Source organism: Phacochoerus africanus, chromosome 16 (assembly GCF_016906955.1).
Source record: "Phacochoerus africanus isolate WHEZ1 chromosome 16, ROS_Pafr_v1, whole genome shotgun sequence".
Lineage (NCBI taxonomy): Eukaryota > Metazoa > Chordata > Mammalia > Artiodactyla > Suidae > Phacochoerus > Phacochoerus africanus.
Genome location: NC_062559.1, coordinates 45838703 through 45852716, shown reverse-complemented (window position 1 = coordinate 45852716; position 14014 = coordinate 45838703). Strand labels below are relative to the sequence as shown.

Genomic DNA, 14014 nt, shown 5'->3' with positions numbered 1-14014 from the left:
GCCTACTTTACAAAGATAAGTTACTGCGCATAATGTTTTGCCAAACATTTTTTTCATTTAATGATATACCATGAACATTTTCCATTCAATAAATCTACAATATCTCTTTGAAGGCTTGCAATACTATGTTGGTATTAATGCCGGAGGATACAGCAGAAAGATGTTATCACAATACATTTAGCAAATCCCCTTCACGCTAAATATTTGAGTTTCCAACAACCTTTATAAACAATTCTGTGGTGAACATCCGGGGCTGACCATTCTCAAGGGATCCTCCTTGATTAGCTGTGTTTCAGGGAGGGTGGGTCTAGTCTGTTCAAGGCCAGGTGCCCTAGAGGTCAGTGAATCATTTGCCCAGGGGCTTGTGGGCACAATCTATACTTTTGCACTTGTTCCAGGCAGGAAGGAGGAAATAGTACTCGGAGTCCACAGTCTTGACTTAGCATTTTCTGGGCTGCTTTGTGCTGAGAATAGATATATTTGTTTCTATCCCTGTGGCCTGCAGCCTCAGAGTAGGATGGAGGCAGAGAAGGCAGAGGGTGGGGTTCACGCTGGCCAGGGATCAGAACCTTGATGTTCCTTGACTGGGTGGGTTTCTAATTTCCCCGGATGTGCTCCCTCTCCTGCAGATCTGTTCATGTCAGGAGCACGGTGGCCCTGGGTGGAGGGGGAATGCACTTGGATACTCTCGCACGTAGGGAGCGAGGGAGTTTTTCCCCCCCGGAAGGCACATGGCATTCGAAAGTGGTTCTCCCTCTCCATGGAAATCTTGAAGGTGGCTTGTGATCTAAGCACCAAGATTGATATCCCCTCCAAAGAGCCACACAAATACCCGCCCTCCCATCCCTTCAGGTCCTCTCTATGCATGCTAATCCCTACGGGACCTCAGGTGGATGAGAAGTTACATTTGAACACAAATAAGGAAGAATTTTTCTGCATAACGGGGTATAGTAGCAAACACAACTCCAGAATGTCCCTGAGCATGTCTGTGTATTCACACACGTCCAACAACTTCACACTAAGCAACACGAGCAGACGTCAATATTTATTCATTACAAATCGGAATTTATTGTAATCATATTCCCAGCACTGTTCTTTTCCTCTGAGTGTCTTTTTATGCTCCAGCTTGTGCTTCAACCCCAAAGGACATACTTTTGACGAAATACTCCATGCAAGACATTGTTGGAGCAACTTTTATTATTCATTAGTGTGTTTTAAGTGGACTTGAATAGAAATGCTTTTTGCTAAAGTAAAAATGCATCTGTCCCTATGATCTAATTGCACAACTGGTTAGAATTTTTCTCTCTCAGTTCAAAGGGAAACTTGGTTTCAGCAAATTTGTTTTTAATAAAACTGTGTTATCTATGATAAATATATTTCACTTTGTTCAAATGGATCTGATTGGGAAAACATATTGAGCAGAAGTACTGGTAGAGCTTAATTTCATTGCTTTGAGAAAACGTATTGAATGCTGGTTTGAATTAAATTCTATTTGTTTTAATAAAAGTGTATTGGCCTGAGTGTACATATATTTGTTTTAGTGGCAGTGCATTGGATCCAATAAAACTATATTGGCTTCACTGCTTATGTCTCCTTTTCAGTGAAAATGGATTGAATGGGAAAACGAAATAGGCATGAAGCTGCCGGCCCCGAGGTCTCTGCTTGGAGAGAGTATCCGAATAACTGGGAGCAAGTGGGTTTCCATAGACTTTACATCAAAATTCGCTTTTAAATTTAAATACCTTTTACGATCAAGGACTCCGACATGAGGCTGAATTGCCACCATAAAGACTGCAATTTTCTGAAGCAGCCCTCTCCACGGACAAGTTATGGGGCTGTCCAAGGCACCAGGGGGAGATATTTTACAAAAGCCAAGAGAGCGGGTTTGTCAACATCCCTAAAGCTTTATATGGGCCTCATTGGTTCCAATAAGAGGCTTGTCTGCCAGGCATCCCTAAATTCCTCATGTGAGCAGAGACGAGCTCAGGAGTGCTCCCTGAGGATGTGGCTGGCCCATCAGCACTGAAACAGGTCTGACTTTGAACTGATTAAAAGGGGGAAGAATTGAAACAAATGTTACCCTGAGACAAACATCAGAATCACCAGGCTTCTCATGGATTATAGACCTCAGGGAGGAGTCAGCTCTCAGAGGGAGTTGACATTGGTCCAGCCATCAGAGAACGACAGCCTGTGCAAAGTATCGTGACCAACCTGCAGAGCTGTATGTGGCTCCCGGGTACCCAGGTCTATGGACGTTTGTCTGCATAGGCTCCCGGACCCAAAGACCGAAGTTAACATCATGAGGATTGGAGTTCCCTTCGTGGCTCATAGGTTAACAAACCTGATTAGTATCATGAGGTGGGTTCCATCCCTGGCCTTGCTCAGTGGGTTAAGGATCCGCCCTTAACATGAGCTGTGGTGTAGTTCGCAGATGCAGCTCGGATCCTGAGTTGCTGTGACTGTGGCATAGGCTGGCAGCTATAGCTCCAATTCGACTCCTAGCCTGGGAACCTCCATATGCTGTGAGTGCAGCCCTAAAAAGACAAAATAAATAAAATAAAATAAGATGCTCCTTTAAAAAATAAAAATAATCTCCAAAATTTATAAACAACTTCTGCAGCTCCATACCAAAAAAACAAACAACCCCATCAAAAAATGGGCAGTAGATCTAAACAGACAATTCTCCAAAGAAGACATACAGATGGCCAAGAAACACATGAAAAGATGTTCAACCTCACTCATTCTTAGAGAAATGCAAATCAAAACCATGATGAGGTACCACCTGACACCAGCCAGAGTGGCCAGCATCCAAAAGTCTACAAACAATAAGTGCTGGAGAGGGTGTGGAGAAAAAGGAACCCTCGTACACTGTTGGTGGGATTGTAAATTGGTGCAACCACTGTGGAAAGCAGTATGCAGATTCCTCAGAAAACTGAACATAGAACTACCATTTGATCCAGCAATCCCACTCCTGGGCATCTATCCAGAGAAAACCACGACTTGCAAAGACACATGTACTCCAGTGTTCATTGCAGCACTATTTACAATAGCCAAGACATGGAAAAAACCTAAATGTCCATTGACAGAGGAGTGGATCCAGAAGATGTGGTACATATACACAATGGAGTATTACTCAGCCATCAAAAAGAATGAAATACCAGCATTTTTAGCAACATGGATGGACCTAGAAACTATCATGCTAAGTGAAGTCAGCCATACAATGAGACACCAACATCAAATGCTTTCACTGACATGTGGAATCTGAAAAAAGGACAGACGAAACTTCTTTGCAGAACAGATGCTGACTCACAGACATTGAAAAACTTATGTTCTCCGGAGGAGACAGTTTGGGGGGTGGGGGGATGTGCTTGGGCTGTGGGATGGAAATCCTGTGAAATCAGATTGTTATGATTATTATACAACTACAGATGTGATAAATTCATCTGAGTCATAAAAAAATGAAAAAAATAAAATAAAATCATGAGGATTAATAATATCAGCTGTTATTCTTACGTGACTGTCTATTAAGAGAGCATGTGCTCTGAATTGCTCTTCTCCTCCAGCAGATGAACTTAACCTGACTCTTCTCCCCAGTTTCCTTTAGCCTTGATGAGGCATGAATGCAAATACTACTTTTATTAACACCTTTGCTCCAACCAAATGTGTTAACAAGCTCTAGATTTCAGCCTTTCCATGAGTAACTGCTAATTCTCAACAAGAACTGTTACCAAGGAACACTCAGCCTTTGGTGCAGAGTTGAATTCTTGTTGAATTCTTATAAGATCTTCAAGGTTAGGAGAGCAAAACTGGTTAGTGGATTTTGTTTCTCCTCCTATGGAAATGTTCCCAATGCAATTATATGTTGGAAGTTGAGAAAAAACTGGCATCGGAGATGTTAAAACTTTGCTCTGAGGTCCTTGGAAATGTGGCTTTGCGACCCTGGGGGACAGCAAGTGGTTCCCTTGGTCAGAATAGAGTACCATCCACCACATTATGGAAGCACGATGTGGGGCTGGGTGTACAAAGCAACGTACAACTTAGTTCACTGTCCTAATGAAGGAGTTTTCAAATAATAAAATCCTCGGATAATTCTAGTATCAAACCACATGGATGGCGAATCTGGTAGTACTTTGGGAAGGCTCACTGCTGGGTTTTGAGGATGGCGGAGAAGAGAAACTAGATGTATCTGGGAATCAGAAAATCTCATGTGTATGTTTACTTGGTCTCCTTGAGCACCAGCTTAAAAAAAAAAAGTGACAAAACAAAAAAACAACACATCTATGGGGGGCGGGGGGGCAATTCGAAACAGCGTTTCCTCTGGACAGACTAATGAGAAAAAGGCAGACCTTCCCCTTCCTTAAGAGCAGTGAAATTATTTGGGAGACGATTTCAGGAAACCCCAGAAGGCACGTGGGGAAGTGAGACAGAGGAAGGACAAAGGCTTTGCTGTTAAGCAAGTGGCCACTGAGGTCAACTGCAGATTGACCGGCTGTAGCAACCTGGGAGTTGGCACAGAACCTGTGTCTTAGAGTTGTCCCGCTCAAGGGACAAGGGAGTTGAGGCATTTATATACCAGCACCGGTTTACACACCAGCACCCATCCTCACTGACTGAGAGCTCCTCCTGGGGAGAATTAATTCTCTGGTGCATCGGTGCCAGGGGAGCCCAGAGTGGGCCCTGAAAAAGCTTTCAGACAAGGAAGGCAAGTGAAACGGTCAGGTCAAAAGTGAGGGCAAAGTACTGACAAGATACACTCTCCCAGGATGCTCACTTTGCAGATGAGTAAACTGAGACGTGGAGGGTAAGTAGTTTGCCCAGTGACACAGCTAATAAACAGCACAGGAGGAATGCAAACCCATCCTGCTTCCGGGGAACAGCAGTGATTTAACCACTAAGCCACACTGTCTTGGCCATGCTGTCCCACTGAAGAAGCTGAAGTGCCTCCCAAGAGCTAAAAACCATGCTTTGAGGGGGTTTACACTGCATCAGGGCTGTGGGGCTGAGTATGGCAGGGAGGAGAGGGGTACAGAAGTGCTTTACTGCCTGAGCTTCTGCCTCTTGCCGGCCCAGATAGTGGCATATCACAGGCTGAACCGGCCTTTCCTATCTAGGGATCTCTTTACTAGATGCCACGCTCAGCTTGTCCTGCAGTATATCTTTATGAATAACCACATAACCATGCACTCCCGGGTCATTTGCAGCGAGCCACGGGGCTCCCAGCTAGCTTCCGAGTCCACCAGTCCCCGTGTTGTCCCCATTTCAAGTTCATCCTTTTGCAGTCGGCTTTTCCATTCCAGTAGCACCTGCTGGCTGCTAGCTGCTTTGTAAAGTAAGTTATGATGACTTGGTGCTATAAAATAAAGAAAACAGCAATCCTCACAGCTGTTCTGATTCCATTTAATGAAATGGTGCTGACATCTGAATGTCACAATTGCAGAGAGGCTTGTTGTGGTTGCTGAGAGGAGAAAGATCAGTATTATTCCCCGGGCTAATATCTCATATGACAGTCCTGCAGTTATCATTGTTCTGTGTCAGTCCGTGGTTGCTGCTGTGTCCCTCTTAGTAGGGAGAGACTCCAGATAACCCAGCTCTAGTTATTTTTCATTACCTGTAAATACAAATGGACAGCCAGGGTGGAGAGGATGCAGGCAGTATTGTGAAGATGAGTAAGATTTGCCGGTGGAAAGAAGCACTCAACTAACAGTGCCTGACATTCGAGAATTCAAAAAGCATGCTGTCTCAGGAAAGCCAAGAGTGTAGGTGTCATCCCATCAGAAAGTGCCAGAAAAACCTGTGGTTTCTCCTTCTCGCCACACAAAGAGTGGAGAGGGCGGTGTGGGGAAGATATCAGATAGCAAATGTGGAGGCAAGCCAAGAAGCCGGTCTCCTCAATCAATTATGCCAGAGTATTATCAAATCAATGAATTCACAGTGTGAGTGCTTGCGGCAGATGGACGAACACTTGTCGGCTATCGGGAGCCATGAGAGAGTCAGATTTATTTTCAAAGCTTGTTTGTCTCATTTCTCCTGCCTGGTGCTGGAAGGCAGAGCATGCATCTGTGATTTTTCAAATGCAAGAGATCTCCAACGATTTTCTAGCCTGTGAGATTGGGCTCTGCGAGCTAAAACCTCTGGGACTTCCAGCTTTCTTCTCTCCAGCATGATGATAAAGGGGTGCCAGTTTAGCGAGGGGGTCTCTCCACGCCTGCAGGCCTCAGCAATAGCGGGACAAGGTGGTTGTGTTCCACGAGCTGGTCTCCCAGACTTGGCTGTAAAGGCGGGGGTTTGTTCCACTGTGACCTCAGGATAGGCTCTCAGGACACTTCCACCGGTGGCGTAGCCCGAGTCGGGATGACTGACCTCGAGCATGTGGGGGTGTTACCGGTGGTCACTGGGCAGTGCTGTTCCCCCTTCCAACTGCCAAGAGTTCTGCATTCTTAGTTGGCAGAGAACTTGAGATGAGCTCTCATCCCAGCTGATCAAGGAGGAAAGGGGTACCTCTCGAGTCAGAATTGGTAACTTCACAGCATCTGCCATCAGCTCCACAGAATGGTTCCTTTTTGCGGGAGGGATATCTTTCCCATTTTGTGTATTAGAACAAGTGGAAGTCCAGCAAGTGAAAGTCCATTCATGTTCTTGAAGTCCAGCAAGGAGTCCATGAACGTCCAGGGTCTGAATTCGTAGCCTCCAACCTTAGGCATCACTGAGAAGCCTCCATAAACAAATTCTAAGTCTTTAGGGCAGAGCAGGTCATCGTCTCCATGGCGGGTAGAGGCTGGCCAGAACCTCAGGCCCTGTGCCCCAGGGTGCTCTTTCATAATCTATCCATTCAATTAGTCGCTCAGCAAACCTTGATAAGGCCAGAGGTTCTCAACCCTAGCCCACCACTGACCAATTAAATCAGACTTTCTGGATGATCCTATTATGCAATGTTGAATCACTGTGCCAGGCGATAAGGATGCTGTCACGTGGGGGAGAGTGATGAGATGGAGCAAGGGCTGTCAAAGAAATAAGCCCAAGCTTCAGTGCAGGACAGAGAGAAGCAGTCCCAAACACAGGTAAGGCAAGGAGATGAAGTCCAGGGGGACTTTCTGGAGGAGGTGACCCAGAGCTGCTTTCACAGGAGAAGCAGGAATTGTGCATCATCAAGTCAAAGAATGGAGCAGATAGACCATGCAAAGTCCTGGAGACTCTGCAGGGAGCTTGCTGTGATCAATGTGTAAAGGCAAGTCAGAGGGAGAGGGTGGGCAGATGGGAGGAGAGGCCACTTGGTGAGTGCGGGATGCTGGGGAGGTCAGCCCGTTTCACCGGAAGACGCTGTAGGTTGAAGGGACTAAGCTGATCGCATTGATTAGCTGATCAGAAAGGGCATTCTGGCAGCTGAATGGGAAAAAAAATAGGAGAAGGTTTTAAACAGAGAATGAGCAAACCAAAATCATTAAAATTTGCCACCATTTCCCATCAGGGTTTATATACGAATCTTGCAGAAAAAGACAAAGTTTGCTTGAAAAAAAAAATTACTACAAGAGTCCCACTGGATTGTTTTAGGGAAGTACTTTTTAAAAATTGAAAAACAGAACTTGAAAAAGTAAAAATTTGCTCCAAATATGTATTTTTGGGGATGTAATTGCTCGATTCTTTAAACCAATCTCTTCTGACTTGGGCTTTTTGGGGTGATGATATTTGATGAGCCCTTCTGGGCCCCAGCTTCCAGCTGAAAGGAGAATCCTTTGTAGGGTTCAGAACCCAGCTTCTGGAGTCAGAGACATCTGGATTTAAATCCCAGGTCTGACTCCAACTAGCTGTGTGACCTTGAGAAATTTACTTAACCTCTCTGTACCCTGGTTATTCATCTGTAAAGTAGGATGACAGTAGCACTTCTCTCCCAGGTTACAAGATGACACACACGCAAGGCACTCCAAAATAACAGAAGGAACCGAAGGACAAAGGACCAAAACCAAGTGACTCAGAAAGGAAATGGGACCATCCATTAAGTGAAGCCTATTCCTGTTTTATTCTACTCTGATGTGATCTGGCAACTTTGATTTTTTAACAAAGTTGTCATCGCGTGGGTCAGTCTTTCCAGCCAGTCATTATAGCCTCTGTGTAGAGGCATTCCTTTAACCTGAAGGGTTCTGTGCTGTGCTCCTGGACCAAAACCCAGCCTGCAAATGCCTGTGTTCTTCCTGCATCTCTCTTGCCTGGTGCAGGCGGAGGGGAATTTGGCTCCTCTTGCGATATCTGCAGTAACCCATCCGCTGCTGTGCTGAAGGATGTGTTCCTCGCTCCCCTCTCCCCTTTAATGTGCCATTAAATCAAATACTCTATTAGCAGAATTAGTCCATTCAGTGTCTGCACTGAAACATCCTGCGAATTGCGTGATGTCTCTCGCAAATGGCCCTGCACTCTGGGGTCTACTTCAGCAGTTTATATCCTGCGGAGGAGGGCTGCGATGCCCAAGGATCTGCCTGCTTTCCTCTAAGTGAAATATTATGGCTTCCACAAAGGATAATTATTTCCATCATTTTGCCACTTGCAAACCTGGTGCGTTCAAACCCCGTTGATCCGGCGCTGGCCCAAGGCCTGCTGTCCGCACACCTGCAGCCCAGGATCGGCCTTGGCCATGGCCTTCTCATCCGCTCGGCTTCTCTGCTCTGCGTGAGTGCACTCCAGACGCTGGTGCCAAAATGTGTGCCTTTGCTGAGAGTTAGAACATGGAGAAATCCTCTTCCCCAATGAATCTGGGGCAGGAACAGAGTGTCTTTGCTTTTATATTCTCCAGCAAGGGCTGTGGGTTAAAACTCAGCACCCATATTCCACTCCCTTATTTACACTTGTCACCCAATAAATGTGCAAGCAGCCAATGACAACTGCCTGCCGCCGTCATCACCCTCCTGTGCTCTGAAGACTCGCGGGATCTCCAGCACGCAATGTTACGGACATTCACCTTGGACGTGTTGATTCTTCACATGCCAGGACTCTGGCTGCTGCTGTGGACACTGTAGCTGCTTTTCCTTTAGACCGAGCTGCATTTAGCCAACATGCATTTAATCTGTTTTGTTCTCTTTTCCTAAAGTAGAAAGCCAATGTGTAAGGGAAGTATGTGTTCCTGTAACAGATAAGATGTAGAACGGGATGCTGGCCAATATTTAACCCTTTCCAGTGGTGGTGGTGGTGGGGCTGGGAGTTTGTTTTGTAGTAGTTGCCAATTTCCATGGTGTAAATACTGCTACTGTGGCTGATTTCAAGGCACAACGTGACTCCCATTGTTACCAGAAGTGGGGTCTAGGGGCTCACTGCTCCAAAGCCAATAAAGAGGCAATATCGGTAGTGAGGAAAGTCTGCTTTATTTTGGATGCCAGCAGCTGGGGTGGGGGAGGGCAGACTCCTGTCCAGAGGCCAGTTTCTCCTCAATCAGTTGGGCAAGAGCTTTCACGGGTGGAGGGAGGGGGCTGCCTACAGCAACAGCACAGTCAGCTCTGACAGTCTTCTTGAACTTGGTCATGCAGTGGTCTGATCAGCATCATCCTGATTGTTTTAAGTACAGTTAATCTTCAGTTCCAGGGTTGATTTGCTCCCATTTCCTTGAGGCCAGTTCTTGGCATTGTGGCAGCTACAGCCTGCTCATTGTGTAGTTAACTTCTTCCACTAGATGGGGGTTTCAGTGTCTATACGACAGGTCAAAGGATATGGCTCAGGATTATCTATAGCTCTTGAGAAGGAAATAAAGGAATAAAGGTCCTTGGCTTTAATGACTAAATTATTATTATTTGGTCTCATTTGACTGTTTTCTTTTGCTCCTGCATTTTCTCACTTCTCTGATTAAACTTATTCTTTGACTAAAGTTTTTCCATAGACAAAAGGCAGGTGTAGGACATGGAGAGAAGGACCATAGGGTCCTGCTCCGTTTCACCATTACCCAGTATATCCCAAAAATAACCTCACGAGTAGTACTTAATAGTCAAATAGGGTAAAATCACTAGGTTGAGATGTGTTTTTTGTTTTTTTTTGTCTTTTTGTCTTTTTGCCTTTTCTTGGGCTGCTCCCATGGCATATGGAGGTTCCCAGACTAGGGGTCTAATTGGAGCTGTAGCCGCCGGCCTACGCCAGAGCCACAGCAACTCCAGATCTAAGCTGTGTCTGTGACCTACACCACAGCTCACGGCAACACCACCGGATCCTTAACCCGCTGAGCAAGGCCAGGGATCGAACCCGCAACCTCATGGTTCCTAGTCGGATTCGTTAACCACTGCGCCATGACGGGAACTCCTTGGGATGTGTTTTGAGTGTCTACTTTTTAAAAATATGATTTATTTAATTGTTAGTTTATCAAGCTTACCTCTTGATAATGGCTATATTAACAATTGACTTGCAGAATTCCTCAAAACTTAATAACTGGTTTTCACAAGTAAGAGTAAACCAGCTCCAGCACAACACTGGGTTTGAGAGTAGAAAAAGCTATTTCTTATTTACAATCCAGATCAAATATGGATATTTGCGGTGGCTGTCCACATGGTGAGTTAGGAACCCGGGGTCTCCACCTCTTGAATCTCTGTTGCCAGCTGGGTACCTCAGAGCCCTTCATTGCCAAACAGAAGTTGGGGCAATTGCACACAGAACCTGGTGAGGGTGGTTTTCATAGACCAGACTCGGAACTGGTATCTATCACTTTCATCCATATCCCATTGGCTGGTACTCTGTCACACGGCCACACCTAGCTTTGAGAGAGGCTGGGAAATATCATCTAGCTGTGTGCCCGAGAGGCAAAGAATTGGGGTTGGTGGGCAGGTAGCCGGTTTCTGCCACAGCACTAAGAGTGACTCCTGTTCTGGCTGCTGTCAGGAAGCAGGTGGACTAAGGGAAAAGAGCAGCTGGCCCTGCTCTCCTTTCCTTATTAAGTATTCAAGAGTTTAACAGGCATGGACAGTGAAATGAATTGTTATGAAACGGGCAATTAATAAATAGAATTATACCTGTGTAAGAACCAGGTTGTATGTAACTCACTGCTACTGTGACGCGAAAGTGATGCCAGCTGGGCTAGGATGCTCTGGCAGGTGTAGGAGCTGGCTTTTCTAGGCACTTTGGTCCACCTGTCCATCAGTCTGTCCATCCATCTATCTGCCCATCCAATGAGACTTTATTCAGACCCTGTGTTAGCCCTGGCTATACAGATGTACTTAGGAGGTGCTTTTAGCTCAGTGAGGAAGAGAGAATCAGACAAGCCTAAGTTAAGATCTGTGTCTAACTGAGGAGTAAGCAGCTAAAAATCTGGGAAGTGAAAAGTCTTCCTGAGGAGGCCACATTTGATGTGGATCTAGATAGATGCATGACCAGAATTTTCTAGGCATAGGAGGGGGAAATTCATTCTAGGCAAGGGGAATAATTGCTATACAGATCCGGAGAAGTGGAAGACTGTGTGGCTTGTTCCAGAAATGGCAAGAAACTCAGGGTGGCAATAGATGGGGCTGAAAAGATGTTCGCATTAAATTGTGAAGCTCTTTACATGGGGGATATAGGAGTTTCAAATTTGCCTGCAGGACATGCTTCTCAAAATGGAGGACGTGTACTTCCAGGGGTACCCGGTGGTATGTCAGGAGGAAGGCAAACGTGGATGAGAAGTTCCTCTGTTTGCTCTGTTGAAGGTAAGCCTTTCAAAATGATTTCTGAGAAGGCTTGGCAAAGGAATCTCTCCATTGCAAGGGTCCAGTGTCTAGTCCTGGACCAATTCTGCGGTCAGTGGAATGCAATGCTCTGATTGGCTGGGGCTGAGTCACGTGCTGTACCCCTGAGCCTGAGGTGGGAGGGAGCGATCCAGGGATGGAGAGGTGCTACTGGAGGCTCAAGGGCTGAGAGAAGAGAAGCAGTGACTCCTCAGAGGAAAAGCCAGACATGGGACAGAAGAACAGGGAGTGGCTGCCAGGTTGATCACCAGCAGCTGGATATACAAGTAGAAAAAGCAACTGGACAACTCAGAACTGCCATTTGCAATAGACAGTGAAGCAGGTGTGAAAGAGGGAAAAATCATTTTATTTCACTTTTCAGTTCTTAAAATAACGGGAGGACCAAGGGAAGAAAGAGATGGCTGCTTTTCTTTTTCTTTTTTTCCTTTTTCTTTTTTGTCTTTTGAGGGCTACACCCGCAGCATATGGAGGTTCCCAGGCTACGGGTCTAATCGGAGCTGTTGCTGCTGGCCACAGCCACAGCCACAGCAACGTGGGATCCGAGCTGCGTCTGCCACCTATACCACAGCTCCCGGCAACGCCGGATCCTTAACCCACTGAGCGAGACCAGGGATCGAACCCGCAACCTCATGGTTCCTAGTTGGATTTGTTTCCACTGAGCCATGATGGGAACTCTGCAGCTGCTTTTCTGAGACAGAACCATGTGGGAAGCTGGGGAGTTGACCCCCTCGTGTCCAGTCTTTGAAATCTAAACCATGACCCCATCTTGCTCCCATCAGACTCCTGGTCTGGGTGGCTCCTCAGCAAAACCAGTGGTTTCATTGTGGTCACGGTAATTTTATCAAGTCATGAACCCACAAGGCCCGAGCCAGGAAGGCCCTGCCCCAAAGCAGATAAGCCAGGCTGGTAAGCAGGCGCCCCTCACCTCACATCCTGCCTGATAAAGGGCTCTGGGGAACCACAGAGCCTGCACCAGACCCTGCAGGGCTGCTGGTGGGAAAGGACCCACAGCCAGGCCAAGGCCACTGTCTACTGGCCCTGAGCCCCACCAGAGCCATCTGCATGGTAGCAGTGGTCAGAACATTAAGACCCTGGAATCAGGCCGAGTTGGAGTCCACTTCTCATCCCCAGCAGGTCCAGAGGCAGGTGGCTTTACCCCTGATTCCCTCACGGAATGTCATGCACGGGAAGACAGTGGCTGCCCTTCAAGGCGGTGGAGCTTCAACAAGCTAGCACAAGTAAGCACCTGGCACGAGGAGGGGGGGGGGTGACGCAGAACAGGAGATGCCAGTCTGCTCGATGATAAGGTGGGCGCTTAGGAGGAATTGCTATGGATGCCCAGAGCTTTCCCGAACAAAATCTTGTTTCGTCCCCACTGCCATGGGAGGCATGTCTCATTGTTCTTATCAACTTAGAGGTCACAGAGGTCAAGCCAATGCCCAGAGTCACGCCTGGAAAAGTGGGGAGCTGGACTTGACCCCGGGCAGCTAGGGTCGAAAGAGGCCAGGAGAGAAGGGCTTCTCCACCACGATGACCGCAGCAGCTGGAAAGACACCCGGAAAGGGGCCTGGGTCTCCTGCCTCCCCCCCCGGTGTTCAGTGCCCTGGGCAGTCACTCCTCCGCAGGCAGAACTGACCACAAATCAAGCTGGCAGCTGCGAGCTGTCCCCGCTGAGTGGAGCACAGGGGTAAGGGGAGAATGTCAGCGGTGCAAGGCTCCCATTAAAAATTTACGGCCACCATCTAATTTTAGAGCCTTCATTTTTCAACAGGAAAAACGCTACTGTATGTGCCACCAAACTGTGAAACAAACAGAATGAGTGCCGTCAGAAAGGGCCCTCCCTAAGTATGATGCTGTAAAAGTGGCCAGTGGGGAAAACCTTCTTCGTGTTAAATCACCCCACGACCTGCCTTGCGTCTCGTTTCAGACCTGAAAGTCTCCTGAACTCATACTGGAAAATGCTGCAGGCTGGGCCAGGAGAATTCTGGAGACTCATAGGGAGGTGTTGACCTCAGGGTCTCTTATATATTTGCAGCTGGGGTGGGGAGCCCTGGAGACTCCAGTGGAAATGCCAGGTGTGACATAACACCAGTAACAGCAGCCCCCTCTACACACACACACACACACACACACACACACACACACACACACGAGAAAGCCCAAGGAGGCAGCAAACAATGGCCAACTCGCTGTCAAGAAGCAGATCGGCAATTTCTTTCCATTGTAGTGAAATATTGTCACACAGGCTGAACTAACAATTGTGATAACAATAACAGTTAACATTTATGCAGCATGTACTATGCGCCAGTAACATATCCTGTTAAGGTCACAGT

At 46.9% G+C, this 14014-nt stretch overlaps 1 long non-coding RNA gene across 3 annotated transcripts in view; it reads left to right on the top strand.

Moving 5' to 3' along the window:
- The window catches only part of LOC125117612 (uncharacterized), a 150736-nt gene extending 137318 nt beyond the window's left edge, over window positions 1-13418 (top strand). For 2 of the 3 annotated variants that reach the window (XR_007132662.1, XR_007132663.1), the window contains exon 5: window positions 1602-2354. This is a non-coding gene — a long non-coding RNA (uncharacterized LOC125117612). Of the gene's footprint in view, window positions 1-1601; window positions 2355-11537; window positions 11643-12812 lie in introns of those variants that run through there. The other variant, XR_007132664.1, reaches the window with a different exon arrangement.
- The last annotated feature ends 596 nt before the right edge of the window (window positions 13419-14014 follow it).